The sequence below is a fragment of the Kogia breviceps genome, chromosome 3 (assembly GCF_026419965.1).
Source record: "Kogia breviceps isolate mKogBre1 chromosome 3, mKogBre1 haplotype 1, whole genome shotgun sequence".
Taxonomy (NCBI): Eukaryota; Metazoa; Chordata; class Mammalia; order Artiodactyla; family Physeteridae; genus Kogia; species Kogia breviceps.
In genome coordinates, this window is record NC_081312.1 from 103,366,903 (window position 1) to 103,384,418 (window position 17,516).

General features: G+C 34.3%; 1 protein-coding gene across 17 annotated transcripts in view; it reads left to right on the plus strand.

Annotated features, from left to right (window-relative positions):
• Positions 1-17,516, plus strand: part of PEAK1 (pseudopodium enriched atypical kinase 1) — a 308,208-nt gene that overhangs the window by 127,626 nt on the left and 163,066 nt on the right. For 16 of the 17 annotated variants that reach the window (XM_067029393.1, XM_067029392.1, XM_067029391.1 and 13 more), the window contains one exon: positions 12,273-12,354. The exons of the other annotated variant lie outside the window; for it this stretch is intronic. The gene's annotated coding sequence lies outside the window, so the exon portion shown is untranslated. The remainder of the gene's footprint in view (positions 1-12,272; positions 12,355-17,516) is intronic. 17 annotated transcript variants of the gene reach the window in all.

Below are 17,516 nucleotides of genomic sequence, written 5' to 3' on the forward strand. Positions count from 1 at the left end.
TGTAAAACTGAAACTCTATACCCAGTAAACAATTCCCCATTCACCTTCCCCCACCCAACCCCTGACAACCATCATTCTGCTTTCCAACTCTATGATTTTGACTACTTTAAGTACCTTATATAACTGGAATCATACAGTACTTGTCTTTTTGTGACTGGCTTATTTCACCTAGCATAATGTCTTCAAGGTTCATCCATGCTGTAGCATGTTGCAGAATACCCTTCCTTTTTAAGACGGAATGATATTCCATTGTATGTATATACCTCATTTTGTTTATGCATTTACCTGTCAATGGACACTTAGGTTGCTTTCTCATTTTTTTCTTTTGTGAGTAGTGTTGCTATGAATGTGGGTATACAAATATCTCTTTAAGACCTTGCTTTCAATTTTTTGGGGTATGTACCCAGAAGTGGAATTGCCAGATAATATTCTATTTTAATTTTTCTGGAACCACTATACTGTTTTCCACAGCAGCTTGTATCATTTTAATTTCCCACCAATAGTGCACAAGGGTTCCATTTTCTCCACATCCTCACCAGCACTTGTTACTTTCTATTTTTTTTTTAATAGTAGCCATCCTAATGGATGTGAGGAGGTATCTCATTGTAGTTTTGATTGATTTTCATTTCCTGAATAAACAGTGATGTTAAACTTCTTTAAATTTCTTTTCGTGTGTTTACTGGCCATTTGTATGGCATCTTTGGAAAAATGTCATTTCGAGTCCTTAGCCCATTTTTGAACTGGGTTGTTTGGTTTTTTGTTGTTGAGTTTTGGGAGTTCTCTATATATTCTGGATATTAATCCTTTATCAGATATATGATATGCAAATATGCAGATACTATCTCCCACTCTGAGAGTTGTCTTTTTACTCTGTGGATAGTGTCTTTTGATGCACAAAATTTAAAAATTTTCATGAAGTCCAATTTGTTTATTTTTTCTTTGGTTGCCTGTGCTTTTGGTGTTATATCAAGAATCACTGCAAAATCCAATGTTATGAAGCTTTTGCCTTATCTTTTCTTCTATGAGTTTTATAGTTTTAGGTTTTACAGTTAGGTCTTTCGTCCATTTTGAGTTCATTTTTGTATATGGTGTTAGGTAAGGGTCCAACATCATTCTTTGGCATGTGGATATGCAGTTTTCCCAGCACTATTTGTTGAAAAGATTGTCCTTTCCCCATTGAATCGTCTTGGCACCCTTGTCAAAAATCATTTGACCATCTATACAAAGGTTTATATCTTGCCTCTTTATTGTGTTCCATTGCTCTTTTTGTCTTGTTTTAATGCTAGTACCATACTAGCATTGTAATGAATTTTAAAACCAGGAAGTATAAGTCCTCTAGCTTTGTTCTTCCTTTTCAAGATTGTTTTGGCTCTTCAGAGTCCCTTTAGGATGACTTTTTCTATTTCTGCAAAAATGTCATTGAGATATTGATAGGGATAGCACTGAATCTATAGATTGCTTTTTGGGTTTGCTTATTTGTTTGTTTGTAATACATTTATTTATTTTTGGCTGCATTGGGTCTTTGTTGCTGCATGCGGGCTTTTCTCTAGATGTGGTGAGTGGGGTTGCGCGTGCGTGGGTTTCTTTTTTTAGGGGCTTCTCTTGTTACTGAGCATGGGCTCCAGGCACATGGGCTTTGGTAGTTGTGGCACATGGGCTCAGTAGTTGTGGCTCACGGGCTCTAGAGTGCAGGCTCAGTAGTTTTGGCACACGGGCTTAGTTGCTCCAAGGCATGTGGAATCTTCCTGGACCAGGGCTCAAACCTGTGTCCCCTGCATTGGCAGGCGGATTCTTAACCACTGCACCACCAGGGAAGTCCCAGATTGCTTTTTGGATGTCCATTCTAACACAACTAACTTTTCCAATCCATTAAGATGGAATGTGTTTCCATTTATTTAGTTATTCCTTAATTTTGTTCAATAATGTTTTTTGTAGTTTTCAGTGTACAAATGTTTCATCTCTTTGGTTAATTCCTAAGCATTTTATTCCTTTTGATGTTATCATAAATGGAATTGTTTTTGTATTTTTCTTTTCAGATTGTTCATTGTCAGTTTATAGAAATGCAACTGATTTTTGTGTTGCCTTTTATTTCTTTTTCTTGCCTAAATTACTCTAGCTAGAAGTTCCAGTACTGTGTTGAATAGAAGTGGCAAAAGCTGGTATCCTTCACTTATTCGTGATCTTAGAGGAAAAACTTTCAGTCTTTCACCATTGAGTATGATGTTCCCTGTGAGTTTTTTTATATATGGCTTTTGTTATGTTAAGTTAATTTCCTTCCATTTTTAGTTTGTTAAGTGTTTTTATCATGAAAGGGTGTTGAATTCTGTCATGCTTTTTCTGCATCAGTTGAGATGATCATAAGGTTTTTTCCCTTCATTCTATTAATGTGGTGTATTACATCGATCAGTTGTCATATGTTGAACCATCCTTGCATTTTAGGTATAAATTCCACTTGGTCATGATGTATCATTCGATTAATATGAACTTGGTTTGCTATTTTGTGGACGATTTTTGCTTCAGTGTTCTTAAGAGATATTGGTGTGTGGTTTTCTTTTTTGTAGTGTCTTTGTCTGGCTTTGGTATCAGGGTACTGCTGGCCTCTTAGAATGAGTTTGGAAGTATTCCCTCCTCTTCAATTTTTGGGAAAAATTTGAGAAGGACTAGTATTAGTTCTTCGTTAAATGTTTGGTAGATTTCAGCAGTGAAGCCATCAGGCACAGGACTTTTCTTTTGGGAGAAATTTTAAATTATTGATTCAATCTCCATACTAGTTATAGGTCTACTTGTATTTTCTATTTCTTTGTGATTCAGTCTTGGTAGGTTTTGTATTTCTAGGAATTTGTCCATTTCAGGTAGGTTATCCAATTTTTTTGCATACAGATGTTTGTAGTACTCTTTTATAATCGCTTTTATTTCTGTGGAATTGGTACTAATGTCCCCGCTTCCAATTCTGATTGTAGTAATTTGAGTCTTCTCTCTTTTTTCTTCGTTCATCTAGCTAAATGTTTGTCAGTTTTATTGATCTTTTTAAAGAAGCAACTTTTGGGTTCATTGATTTTTCTCTGTTCTTTTTCTCTACTTCATTTATCTCTGCTCTAATCTTTATTATTTCCTGCTTTCTGCTAGATTTGGGTTAAGTTTGTTCTTCTTTTCCTAGTTCCTTAAGTTGTAAAGTTAAGTTGTTAATTTGAGATCTTTTCTGTTTTTTAATGTAAGCATTTATAGCTATAAAATTTCCCTGCATTACATAAGTTTGGGTATGTTTTGCTTTCATTTTCATTCATCCCTAAGGATTTTCTGATTTCCCTTGTGATTTCTTCTTTGATCCATTGGTTGTTGAAAAGTGTGTTGTTTAATTTCCACAAGTTTGTGGATTTTCCAGTTTCACTTTTGTTGTTGGTTTCTAACTTCATCTTGTTGTGGTCAGAAAAGATATTTTGTATGATATTTATCTTCCTAAGTCTGTTGAGACTTAATTTGTGGCCTAAAATATGGTCTGTCCTGGAAAATGTCCCATGTACACTTGAGAAGAATGTGTATGTGTATTCTGTTGTTGGGTAGAGCATTCTGTATTTGTCTGTTAGATCTAGTTGGTTTATTATGTTAAATTCTCTGTTTCCTTACTTCCGTCTGGTCATTCTGTTCATTATTGTGAGGGGAATATTGAAGTTTCCAACTATTATTGTAGAATTGTCTATTTCACCTTTCAATTTTGTCGATTTTTGCTTCATATATTTTGATGGTCTGTCAATAGGTGGGTTAACATTCATAATTGTTATATCTTCTTGCTGTATTGAACCTTTTATTAATACATGATATCCTCTTTTTTAATGAGAGAAAATGAGTATTTAAAGAACAATGAATCTTTAAGTTAAATACTTCCTCCTTCATTTGCAAAGTTAAATATTTTAAATAGTTCCTCATTGTAAACATATCACTTATAACTTTTATTTTCACAAACATTGACAATTTATTGCTTATATCAGGTACTTCTAAATTCTTATTGGAGAAGTATTCCCTGTTGAAGTTTTAGCTGATAAAGCTATGTATGCACAAAAAACTGGAAGAGAAACCTTGTGTTTCTCCCTGTTTAAAAACAAGAATTAAAGTAGTTGAAACTGGGTAGTTACAGCTGTAAAACATAAACTCATTCTTACCATTCTAACATTTTTGTCTCTTACTGAAATAGATGTTCCTCCTGTGGGCATAACTGTACAGTAAGAAGCCTGATCCACTCTTAGAATTTTTCAGTTCTGTTTATGACCTAATGATTCTTTATGCAGTGCTCTGCTGGAATTTACTGGCCTATGTCTTGATGTAGTTTTTTGTCGTAAGATGAGTCAGTTTCCAGTATTAAATAATTCCATGGTAACCTATACAGAGAATAGTTTCTGCTTAAATGAATCAGGAAATGGTAAGCCTTTAATAATAAGGTTAAGGTATTTGAATGTTTGAGAAGTGAGAGTTAATTAAAGACTTGACAGAAGACTGTTTTTCTTCAAAGCAGCTGTTATCTCCAAATCCAATAAAAGTGAAGATGCATCAGTTATTACTATAATATTCTGTGGAGACTTTATTGATTTAGAACTGTCATTTTTCTCTTCTTTAGTATTGGCCTCTGTTTTTTGTTATATATATGCAATGCTTATTTTAATATAACATTCTTACATATGAGGAAGTATACAGCTTAATAAAAGTCTGGAAAACAGGCCACTGAGGTTATCATTTATCAGAAATAGTTCTCACCACCAGTGTTGCCTGTATGTATGAACTATAAGGTCACCTTGAGGGGTATTCCTTATCAGCTCATTCAGGGTTATTAAAGCCAGAGGAAAATTAGTCTTCAATGTTTGTACTGTTTTAAGTCTCACTTGACTCAACTTAGAAGTGCTTTAGGACCTTGGCATACTTTAGTACTGTTCATATTTACTGGTAGTAATTATTAATTGATGAATTGGGATTTGATGTCATCTGTTCTGTGTTAACCAGTTTATTTTGTTTTTCATATGCTGCTTTGCAAATTGTGTGTATTATATAATTGCATTGAGGCACCAATTTTATTTTATAAAGCATTCTTTCTTTAATAGGTATAAATGTAAGGTACAGTTATTAGTTTACTTCCCTATAGTCATGAAAGAACCGGGGCAAGTCTAGAATCTCATCTACCCATGGACTAATGCCCAGCATCCATACCAGATATTGATAGTGTTTTAAGTTTCAATTGATATTATTGGTGTCCCAGATGGTATATAACTCTATGCATACTACATAAGAACTGTAAGTTTCCTCTCAAGACTTAACAGAACCATTATTTTTATAATGCATGTGTTTATAGTGTTTTATATATTTTAGTGTGCATTCATATTATTTATATTTACTTTATCCTCAGAACAACCCTAGGAAATAAACATTATTTTTTAGGTAAACTGAAGTTCATCAAGATTGTTTTGCTTGGACAAAAAATTCAGGTCTCTTGACTTCTTATTAATCCTCTGGTACTCTACGGAGAGAACAATGAATCTTATTTCATGATTATAGATGTCAAACTACTGTAATACTAATAATCTCTTATTTGTATAGCACTGGTAATTTTTAGAGCACCTTTTATTATATTATTTAACAAAAAAGAAAATTAGGGAAGCAGAGTTTGTGTTATGATACTTGTCACTGTTTCCTTTATTAGACTCATACATTCATTACTTACAAAGAACCTCTATGTGCTAGGTACTGGATTGGTTGCTAAAGTAAAATTGTCTCTGCCCTCAAGGAGATTAGGCCATTAAGGCACTGTTGGACAGCCATAGACAATGTGATATAAGCTGAGTTTGCTGAGGGCACCGAAAAAGCTTTTGTTTTTTCTATTGAAGAGGTAAAGGTGTGACTGACACTGTCCTTTTTCTTGCCTTGAATGCAGAGGCAATGCCTGCGTCTATAGCAAACAGCTTTGAAACCTTTGAAACAGCAAATCAACACAATTAATGGAGCAAAAAGATAGAAAGAGCCTTGGTCTTTGATGACTTTCTTGAACCTCGATACCAACCCTTGACTACCTATCTCTGGACTTCTTATGTGGGAGGAAAAAAATTAGTACCCCATTTGTTTAAGTCACACATAAGTCAGGTTTTTGATTACTTGTAGATAAATTCTCTCCCTTCCTCCCTCCCTCCCTCCCTCCCACCTTCTCTTCTTCCCTCTCCCTTCCTCCCCCCACTCCCACCCTAAATTTTTTAGCTTTCCTTTAATGGACATTTAACATACACACTATGGTACACAATGGTATAATGAATCCCCATCACCACCTAACTATAATAGTAATTGGCCAACCTTGTGCATTCTCTCACTTTCTCTGTTAATAATTAGAACTTAACTTAAGGAATTCTGTAATAGAAGTATGTGAAAATACTGTGGAAGAACAGGCAAGACTGACTAACTTGGCCTGAGGTGGAGGTAGAGGCTTATCAGGAAAGACTTCACAGAGGAGGTGCCATCAGCAGAAGCCTTAAGGGCAAGTAGAAAATGGAAGAAAGAGGATTGCTAGTGAAATTTTATAACATGCATAAAGGGCCTTTAAAAAGTATGATATATTCAAATAATGGGAAATAAATTATTATGGCTAGAATATACAGTTTATCAGAGAAGCGTGTCAGTAGGTGAGTCTAAAAAGATGGTTTGGTGCCAAGTCATAAAAGAACGTGTATACCGTACCAAGAAGTCTCAAGCTCATCTTATAGGTACAAGGAAGTGAAGAGTGTAATTAGGTCTGGAAAAATAACACTGACAGTAATATCACCTGTGATTCTGGGGTAGAAGATAAGAGGGAAGACAGTAAACTGTGCCAATGGTCCAAATGATAGAAAGGCATTTAGTGATAACTGTAGTGGGGTTGGGCAGGGGGAGGTAACTTTAAGAGATATTTCAGAGGAAGAATCAACATGATTTGCTCCCTGGCTATAGGATGGAAAAGGGAGTCAGAGTCACAGTGTAGATGAGATGGTGCTATTATTGGAGAAGTAATATAGCAGAAGACAGGTTTAGGGTAGGTGCAGAAGATGAGCTTGGTCTTTTAAGTTTGAAGTGCTGGTAGGACATTCAGGTAGACGTATCCAGTGTGCCAAAAAGAAATATAGGACTGGACCTTAGAAGAGTCTCAAACCAGAGAGTCCCATAACTTGTCTTTCCTGCCAGATGTCATATGTCACATCATTCATATGTGTGTGTACATATACACGCACAACATATGTAAACGTATATGCACATTTGATCCTCATTATTCATGGATTCCATATTTGCAAATTCACTTACTTGCTAGGATTTAAACTCCCAAATCAGTAATTGTCGTGCTTTCAAAATCATTTGCAGACATAGGCAGAGTGGCAAAAAAATTGAGGTGCCTGATGTGTACATTCTCAGCTGAGGTTGAGCAAGGTGACATCTTGCCTTCTTGTTTCAACTCACATACTATAAAGAAGCATCTTTTTTGCCATCTCCTTAGTGCCATGTGTTTCACATTTTCATGCTTTTTGGGGGTGTGATTTCACTGTTTAACATGGCCTCCAGATATTGTACTGAAGTACTGTGTGGTGTGCTTAAGCACAAGAAGGTTGTGATGTACCTAATGGCGAAAATACGTGTGTTAGATAAGCTTTTGTTCAGTCATGAGATGTGCTGTTGGCTGTGAGTTCGATTTTAATGAATCAACATTATATATTAAATAAGGTACCTCTAAACAGAAGTACACATTAAAGAAAAACTTACATATTGATAGGTTGATAAAATGTTGTAAGCAGAGGCTTACAGGAACCTAACCCTGTGTTTCCCATTTCCTAGAAGCAATGGAAGCACAGTATTCACCAATTCAGTGTTCACAGAAACTTTATAGAACATAACTACCACACATAGCAAGAATCGACTGTGTGTGTATAAAATCTACTCTTTTATGAATAATCCTTACACTTGTACAGTACTGACATTAGTCCCAATGTATGCTTGAGATTATGATCCCAAGAAATATATATCTCTCTTTTCTTGTTGAAAAAATAAATTCATATCAGACAAAAACAGTTTGCTCTTGCAGATGGATGATTCCATATTCCCTAAGCCAATGGGTTTTTCACAAAACAGAATATTAAAGAAATATAGGTGACATTGACTGACAGCATCTAAATGATCATTTACAGCACACTTGAGCATAACATGTTCATCACCATCATATTGGTAGGCTGCCAGTTTCTTTTATAGCTTGATGTTTTTCTCTTTAGCAGACTTACAACATTTTCAGCCCCTATTCTCTTAGAGAAATTTATTTTACAGTGGTGTTCATGTGTGAGGGGATTTCATGATCCAAGACTAGTGTTTGTGCATTCATATCTGTCAATTTGCTTAAATACAACAGCTCAAAAGGATTTTTTAAACCTGTTATTCATGAATGTTAGTTCATATCAGTAGGGGTGTTTTAACATGGCAGGTATGATGTGAGAGTGAGAATCACCTATCTCTTCTGACATAACATCAGTGTTATGTTGAAAATTAACATTCAGCTTTGTATCTCTCTTTTTACTGTCTGTAAACCTGAAAGTAGGGAATTGGCATTTACAATCAAGGACAAGAAGACATACAACTCCATGCAAATGATTTTTCAGCTCTAAAGTGCTTCTGTGCTTATTTACATGTATCTGTTTTCTAATCACCTTTCCTCTTGATATAGAAGATGTGCCTAGGGTTGTTATTATCTTATACAGCTATATTGTCAAGTATATAAAATAACTATACAATGGTACAGACATCCACTTAGAGATGCTTCAGTTTGGGGTGGCTGATTTAATTGTTTTATTTATTAGTCTAACGTGATCCTCTTCTGACTGTTGTGTGGTTTTCTAGTTAATATATTAGGGTGAATCTTCTCTGGTTTTACTGCAAGCAGTAGATTTTGTGTCATGAAGTATAGTTCAGGGATAACAGCATTTTTTTCCTCTTCTTATTCATGGTAGATAACCTTAATCTTCACTCTTCATATGAGAATACCTCATACATCTGTTCTTCTGTACTATGACTAGTGTATTTAAGTTTCAGGATTGATATTCTTTAATTCAGCATTCAGAAAGCAAAATATTTACAGTTGAATTCCTGTGAATTGACATTAAGCTTACTATATTTTCATTTTCCATTGCTGATTTGGAGCAACCTAATGTTCTAATATTAAAGATTATTTAATGAGATTGACTAGCCCTTGAACTAACTGAAAGAGAGTCTGTGTTACCTTATTCCAATTTCAGTAAACGATTGTGCCATATAGAGATATGTTATAATTTCAGAATTTTATGTAAAGTTCTTCAGTACATGCTAATTAAGTGAGAGTACCTTCTCAAACATAAAAATGCAAGAGATTAACTAAAAGGTGAAAACATCTTTCTAAACTAATATCTCTGTAATTGAAGTAGAGGGTAGTGTCTGTAAATGGCAACTACATCATATAGTTTCAGAGAAAACTGTTTAAAAATCTTTGGTGATTTATTGGTTGTGTCTCTAAATCTTTTTATATGGATGGCTACATTTGTGAGTTTATATCTGCTGTTTACTATCCTTCCAGCCTTGTCTTACATGTCTGCTCTAAATGTGTCCATTTCCATCTCTGTTTTACTCACTTAAATACTTTAATTTCCTTTCTTCAGCAATCTGAACTATTACTCCTCGTATCCCTAGATCAAGACTTTTTTCCAAAGAAACACTGAAATCCATCTAGCTGCCCTTCTCACTGGCTTGATATGTATAAATTATTTGCTGTTTGTTGTTAGTTTGCTTAGTTTCAGTTCAGTTTAACAAATATCTCCTGAGTGCTTGTTGTGATAATGTGTGAGCTTGGTGGGGTAGGGAAGTATACTCTGGAGGCTTCCCAGAGAAGATGATCTTGGACCTGAATCTTGAAGAACAAGTAAGAATTTCCTATTCATGGAAGAAGTGTAAGTTTATATTGACAAAGAGAACAGCATGAAGCTTGTCAAATAGTTCAGTATGGCTGTAGTGTGATGAAGTGGGAGATAGGAAATGAAGCTGAAGAGAGGCATGAGCCAGGTCATTGAGGACTTTATATGTCATACTTGGGCATTTATTTTTTGGGTGAACTTGGACTTTATTCTGTGGATAATAGATAGCTATTGAAGGGTTTGACATACTCACGGTGTGGCAAGATTTTCATTTTAGAATGATCATTTTGGCGGAAGTATGGTAAATGATTTTGAGGTAGGGTAAGAGTTGAGGTGGGTAGACCAGTTAGATTACTGATTTGGTCATGTTGAGAGATAATGCCCTGGATTTGGATACTATTAATAGGGATGAATTGAGGACATAGACATGGAAAGTGTTTAGAAATGAATCAGACATTTAAAGTGATTGGTGAAATGTGAGATTACCGTTGGACTTTGATTTGAGTGTCTAAGTGGCTGTTAATAACTATAGCAGGGAATTTAAAGAAGGAATAGATGTTAGGAAAAGTTTTTAATGTATTTTACCTATGGTACTTTCAGGTGGAAACATACAGAAGACAACAAGATATAGGAGTCTGATGCTCAGGTGAAAGGTCAGGATTAGAGGTATTCATGTGAGGGTCCTCTCAGTCCTGGTGGGAGTACAGAGAATATGGGTAGAGTATGAAGTGGGCAGTAAGCTGAGCCCTGAGGGTAAGTGAAAAAGGAACCCAAGAAGGAAACTGAGAAGGAAAAGAGCTCTGTGTCTTTTCCTAGTTTCCCTTGAAAGGAGGACAACTTTATCCTTTTTGTATCCTCGGTAACACCTTGAATAATATAGTATAGATACTCAGTAAATGTTTGCTAGTTATTTTGTTTAGCTGTAAAGCATCTCATTTATTTTGAGATTTTATTTAATATGTTACCTAATTCCATGACTTGACAAGAAATATTTTAAAATTCATATCATTTCATGAACACCTACTATGTACCTAGACACTGTGGTAAATACTTTATACATGTTATCAGATTTTATCCTTAAAATAATCCTACAAGGGTAGGTTTTATTATTTCCATTTTGTTTTGAAGAACCTGAGGATAAGAAAGATTAAATGACTTGATCAACTTTTACACATGTCCAAATTTCATTTTCTTAACCATCAATGATGATCTATTATGTGTTTAGACCAAACGACCATTTGAAAGTCAATTCTGGTTCCACTGAGATAATTACTCTGACCGAAAGGCACTGATTTATACTAAATTCTGCTCTGTCAGTCTTATGTGGATTAGCATGGTAGTTGGACACCTCTCTGTTCCTGAGTGCAATAAGGCTTTACCTAATTCTTTTTAACTTTCTGGGGGACTATTTTTTCATTTTTCTATTAGCAGTTTGCATTAGATGACTGCTAAATTGCTTAAGGTTCTAAAATCCTATAAGTCCATTATTTTGAAAAACTCAAAAACGGAGGTTGCTTAGCATCTGCTAACAGGTTTTAGAGATCCATAGGATAATGACTGCGTTTCATGACTCAACTAAAATTATATGCAAAATTTGATGCATTTATGTGCATTTTTCTGGGCATCAATTCATAGCTTTCATCAGATTCTCATAGTTGTGTATACCTCACCACTCACCCTTCACTCAAAAGATTAAGTATAGCTCTAGAAGTATTTTTGCATACTGTAATGAACTACAGTTCATTGAACTGTAGTGAACTACACTGTAGTGAACTACAGTGCTTTGTGCAATTCTTTTCTGAGTAGTTTAAGTCATCTTTAACAAAGCATTGTTATTCATTGAAAGTAATTTTTGAGGTAAGGTTACTTTTTGGCTATTTAGATCTGTAGTATTTTCTAAAGTAAAACACCTCTTGGTTATTTTATCTCTTAAAAACAAGTCCATTAAATAGAATGAGTATTGGCTTACGGTAAGTACTGTCTTATGGTAAATTTTATTTTATTTTATTTTTTAACATCTTTATTGGAGTATAATTGCTTTACAATGGTGTGTTAGTTTCTGCTTTATAACAAAGTGAATCAGCTATACATATACATATATCCCCATATCTCTTCCCTCTTGCGTCTCCCTCCCACCCTCCCTATTCCACCCCTCTAGGTGGTCACAAAGCACCGAGCTGATCTCCCTGTGCTATGTGGCTGCTTCTCATTAGCTGTCTATTTTACATTTGGTAGTATATATATGTCTATGCTACTCTCTCTTTGTTATGGTAAATTTTAAAATGCTCAGTGTTAAAGTGTGAGTCAAATGACCTTCACTAATAAACATTCTCCACTTTGCTCTTCCTGTAGGAAAAGAATATTTGAGGTCCATTCCTCAGGAAAGAAAAGGAAGCAATGACATAATGCCTAGAGTTGGTGCCAGTTAATCTGGGTTTGTACTTTTTCTTTTCTTAATGTAACACATTTATTCTAATCTTGAATCTCTTTTTTTTTTTTCAATCTCCTGCCTTATTCCAACAGCAGAACTTATAATTTTGAACTTTGCCTTAGTATGGAAGAGACAAAGATGAATAAGATAGGCCCCTTTCTAGGTATTTGTGATGTCTGTTAATGTGAACAACAGAATAATAAGAAGCTAGATAAAAGTCACATTTTCAGATATGAAGCTTGAGAGGTCTGGTAAATTGCTCAAGGGAAAAGCCATTAGATAGTCAGACAAGGATTCAAACTCAGATTTGTTGACTCCAAACCCCATTTGCCTTCCATTTTGTCACACTGCTCCTCATTTTATTTAGGTTTAGTTGTGCAATTGCTTATAACTGAAGTTGAGGACCAGGACCCCATATATTTAATTTAATAAATATTTCTGATAAAGTAAAAGGAAAGGAAACAGTCTCTATTCTCCTAAAGTTTAGAAGATTAGAGAAGGAAACTAATATTTGTAGAGCACTTAGTATGTGCCAGATACTGTCATAGGGTCTTAACATGAGCTAGATCATTTAATTCACAACAGCCAGGTGACATACTTTGTATTATCCCTGTTTTAAACAAACAGGAAGAGACTGATGCTCAGAGAAATAAATTGCCCCAAATCACATAGCTAGTAAGTAACAAAAGCAGAATTAAAACTCTGTACTGTGAAAGGTTAGGTAGGATTTACATCATACCTATTGACTTAAAATTGAATGTCACACAAACCAACTGAATAGCTGGACAGTTTGATCTAAGCTCCTTTTGCTATTAGTGACATTTGTAAACATTCTTAATTGGACTATTAATAGTTAAGTCATCTTCACCAGAGTGATATTCACATTTTCTTAATAAGCTTTTCATTGTAATCTGTTTATAAAGATAATTGTTTAAGCTGTGGTGAAGAGAGAGTTTAAATTCACAAAATAGTGAACAACATCACATGATAGAAAGGATGTTGAGGTGGGAGTCAGGTCTGAGTCCTTCCTACTCCCTACTTTCCTACTGACTTATGTGATCTGCCAGTCTCTTAGCCTGCTTTTGGACTCATTTTGTGAGATGAGAAGGTTGAGTTAATTGTTCCCTAAGTCTCTTACAACTATGAAATTATCCCAACAGTAAGTAGATTTTTTAATGTGATTCATACGTAGATATCAAAGACTTTTTAGATAAAGATGAGAAGTCTTTAGAGATCACCTAACTGAATCCTCCTATATGATAGATAGATGAAGAAACTGAGACCCAGACATTTGTATGACACTTTAAACATCCAAAGCTCTTTCACATACATTAATCTCATACAAGCTTCACCACAATCTTGTGGATTAAATATCATCATCATCATTGTACAGATAAGCAATTGAATTGGCCTAGGGTCACATAGCTGAGCCTAAACTAAATGACTGACTGTTAACCTAAAGTTTGCCATGTTTCCTTGCTTTAGTGGGATTAATTACATCTTTGTGATGAAGTCCTGTTGTGGGAGAAAGTGAAAATTCAGTGATTTATGAAACAAATCCAAGCAGGAAAAAGAAACATTCCCTAGTATAAAAGTAGTAATGACTACAGCAGTATAAATAGCAGAAACAAAGAGGGAAGGAGGGGGGCAAAAACTAGGGTCTACAAGTTGATTTAATATTTGTTTTCATTTATTCCTGGATTAGGAGTAGGTATAATTGACTTTTAGTATTTTTGTGTTTATCAATAGTGTACTATTTGAATTGTTTTATCCTCAACAAAGTATTGATAATTCATAGAGAAACCATACTTCGTAATAAAGTACTTGTAAATTGAGGATGAACTAAGGAGAACTTAAGACAGTTAATTCAAAAGGATATAAGACAAACGAACAAATACGTGTAGGAAGCTAAATTTTATACAAAATTATTTAATTATTTCATTGCCTTTAGTGATGTGAACTCAATTTTCTTTCCTATTTCCACTCTGTAGCTGTGGAAACATTAAGTCCCCATGCCAGTGATCCTGCTGTGCAGAATAACAAATTGCTTTACCTTGGTAGCTTTCTGTAAATAATATGTATATTTTTCATTGGAAAGAAAATTATCTTAAAACTAGAATATGGATGTTAGCAGTTATTCTTTTACAGTCTTGACCCCCAATTTTCCTTCCTTTAAAAGGAGGTGATTTTCTAGATTACATGATGTGCTGGTGCTTTCTCTGTGGATATGAAAATTCAGTCATTAATAAAATTTCTATTTTTATTCTATATTAAAGTTTTTTATAATCTATAAACTATATTCTATAGAACTAATAAATGGAAGGAGGATCTTCCATATGTTTCTAATCAAATAAAACAATAAAGGATGGAATAGGTACACAACAAAATTGAAATCAACAGTGTAAGATTTGACATAAATTAGAGAAGAAAAATGTTTTTCCTAAAGTCTTTCTTCCTTAAGAGAATTTTAAATATTCTTTTGCCCTGTTGGCTCACATTTCTTCCACATGCCCTTCCCTACAGAGCCCCGCCTCGCAACCAACTCCCATTCTAATGTCATTAGATCCATGGGATTCAGGGAAATGACATTTGAGGAAAACTTGAATAGACTGGTCTTTAGTTTTCAGTTTTGAATCTGGCTTCAAAACATGCACAAGGGTTTTTTCAACCACTGCTTTTAAAGCTCTTTAAAGGAAAAAATGAAAAGGCCACTTCACAGTAGTTGATATTTAGTTTTTGTTTTGAGATAACTCAAGAGCTAGTCTCCTGGAAACTTTAAACACCTGACATAAACAGTTTTTTTACTGAATTGTACCTATTATAATATGACTGTCTTGCTTACCCAGACTACAGTGAGTTTTAAGGACTACAGTTAGCTTCTCATTGGCCAGCTGTGATTTATTGGTCATAATAAAGTTATGATATTGAGCTGAAGACTTAGAATTTTTAAGTGATTGGGCTTTTTTTTTTTTTTTTTTCTGTGATTTTTGAGTTTCCCTTGTTTGGCTTTAGGGTTAAACAGCCAGGCTTCCAGGATGGTGCCTCATCCATTTTAAAGCATTACCCCAGTACACCAGTAGCTCAGAAGACATGAGTTTAATACATTAAGCCTTTTAATTTTTTATAAAACTACTTCTATAAAGAAATTGTTGAAACACTTTTTTTTTTCAGTCTTGTTTACAAATTTGGTGGCACTAAATAAAATGTTCTGCCAGGAGATTGATTCAGTATTAATATGTCAATAGATTTGCTTTTTTGTATGGGGTTTAGTTTCTGTACCAGGGTACTTTCTAAGAATGAGATAAGTTCTTAATAGACGTATGGAAATTTGAGGAACTCTCAGATCCTTTTCAATGTCATCTTCAGTAAATCTAAGGATGGCAGTGAGGGAAATACAGAGATATTGGTTTGTGTGTGTGTGTGTATGTATGTGTGTTTGCATGTGTGGTCTCAACACTGAGGAAATGCAATAAGCTTAGATTTGCAGCTTCCTTCTTAAAAGTTAACATGACAGTGGAGTTATAAGGAAATACTGATTAGTTTTCCTTTTCCAAATGTATTGCTATTTAACAGTTATTTGTAGCTCAGGACTTATTTTATATCTTAGTATGTATTTTAAAGAATTAAATGAATTGATTCATATTTTTTAAAAAAGAAATGTAGCTGATAAAGAGAGTAACAGAATCAGTTGGCCTACATTTGTATTATCAGTTCATCTGTAGTTGTCTGGTTATTTGGATTTATCAGAGAAAAATAGTATCAAGCAAGTATAGTTAATGGAATATTTGTTGGCATATATATATGCCACTTTTATTTTTCTTATTTCTCAAAGTGAGAAGACTGGATGATTTTTATAAGTATTCAAAAATTATTCTGTTGGATGTAATTGAGTGTTGTTGAAATAGATACTCATTTTTTCTCTAGTCTTATTTATTTTATGAAACCCCATCTCCAAAAAAAAAAAAAAATTAAACCAAAGGCCATTTGGGATTGCAACCAGGGTTTTCTATGAACACTGAATTTGAAATTAAAATTGTATGAATTCCCTTGCTGGCTTTGCTCATTCTTATGTAGGAACAGAACATTTCAATACAAGACTTGGTAGTCTGAGATGTTGCTAGTCTGCAGGTCTTCTACAGGAGATATGAAGGATTGTAAGAGATTTGGGGAACTGCAGATTTTCCATACAGGTTAAAAAATAAGTACTTTATTCTATTGAGTGAAACCATTTAAAGTGGCTTACTTTCTCTTTTCCAGTAATGCCAATACCATATCTTATAAAATTAAAAATAGCAGGTGTCTCAATTTGCTTATACTTTCACCTGCTGATGGACATTTTCAACGGTTACCAAAAACGCTGCTATGAACATTCATGTACAAGTCTATGGGCATATGTTTTCATTTATTTTGGGTAAATATAATACAATAAATACCCAGGAGTAGAATGACTAGGTCACACAGTAGGTGTATGTTTAACATTTTAAGAAACTACTAAACTGTTTTCAAAATACTTGCATCATTTCACATTACTCTCAATAAAAGTTTTTTTAAAATGGTAAAAAAAAATAGCAGGTGTCATTTTTCTAGCATGAATACTGGTTCACAGACTTCTTAAAAGCAAAATATAGAGAAGGTCTTATGTGATAAAGGGAATAGAAATCTTGTATAGCCCATATAGTCTGAGTCATCTACTCAAAGCTAGTAACTAAGGTCAGACATTAAGAGCTGATAAAAAGATCACAGAAAACCAATAGCAGAGAATATTGAAAGCCAGCCCGCACTGTCTGAAGCAAGATTATAGAATCTGCTTGAGTGCATAGATATTTTGTGTTCCTTATTAATTTGGAGATAATACAAATTTAACAGAAGCATGGAATAGGAATAGGTTTCAGAATAGGAATAAGCTTTACAGATCATTTATTATTTCCTTTCATTTTACAAAGAGAATCCAAGGGTTAGAGGGTAAATTACTTACTCAGCACCAACTAGGTAGTGACAGTAGTAGGAGTAGAATACAGCTCACCCTTGAATAACAGTGGGGTTGATCCAGGTGTCATTTATTGTCAGCCCTCTGTATCTCCATTTCTTCCACATCCATGCATTCAGCCCACCATGGACCATGTAGTACTGAAAAATACTGAGTATTGAATTTAGCATTAAAAAAT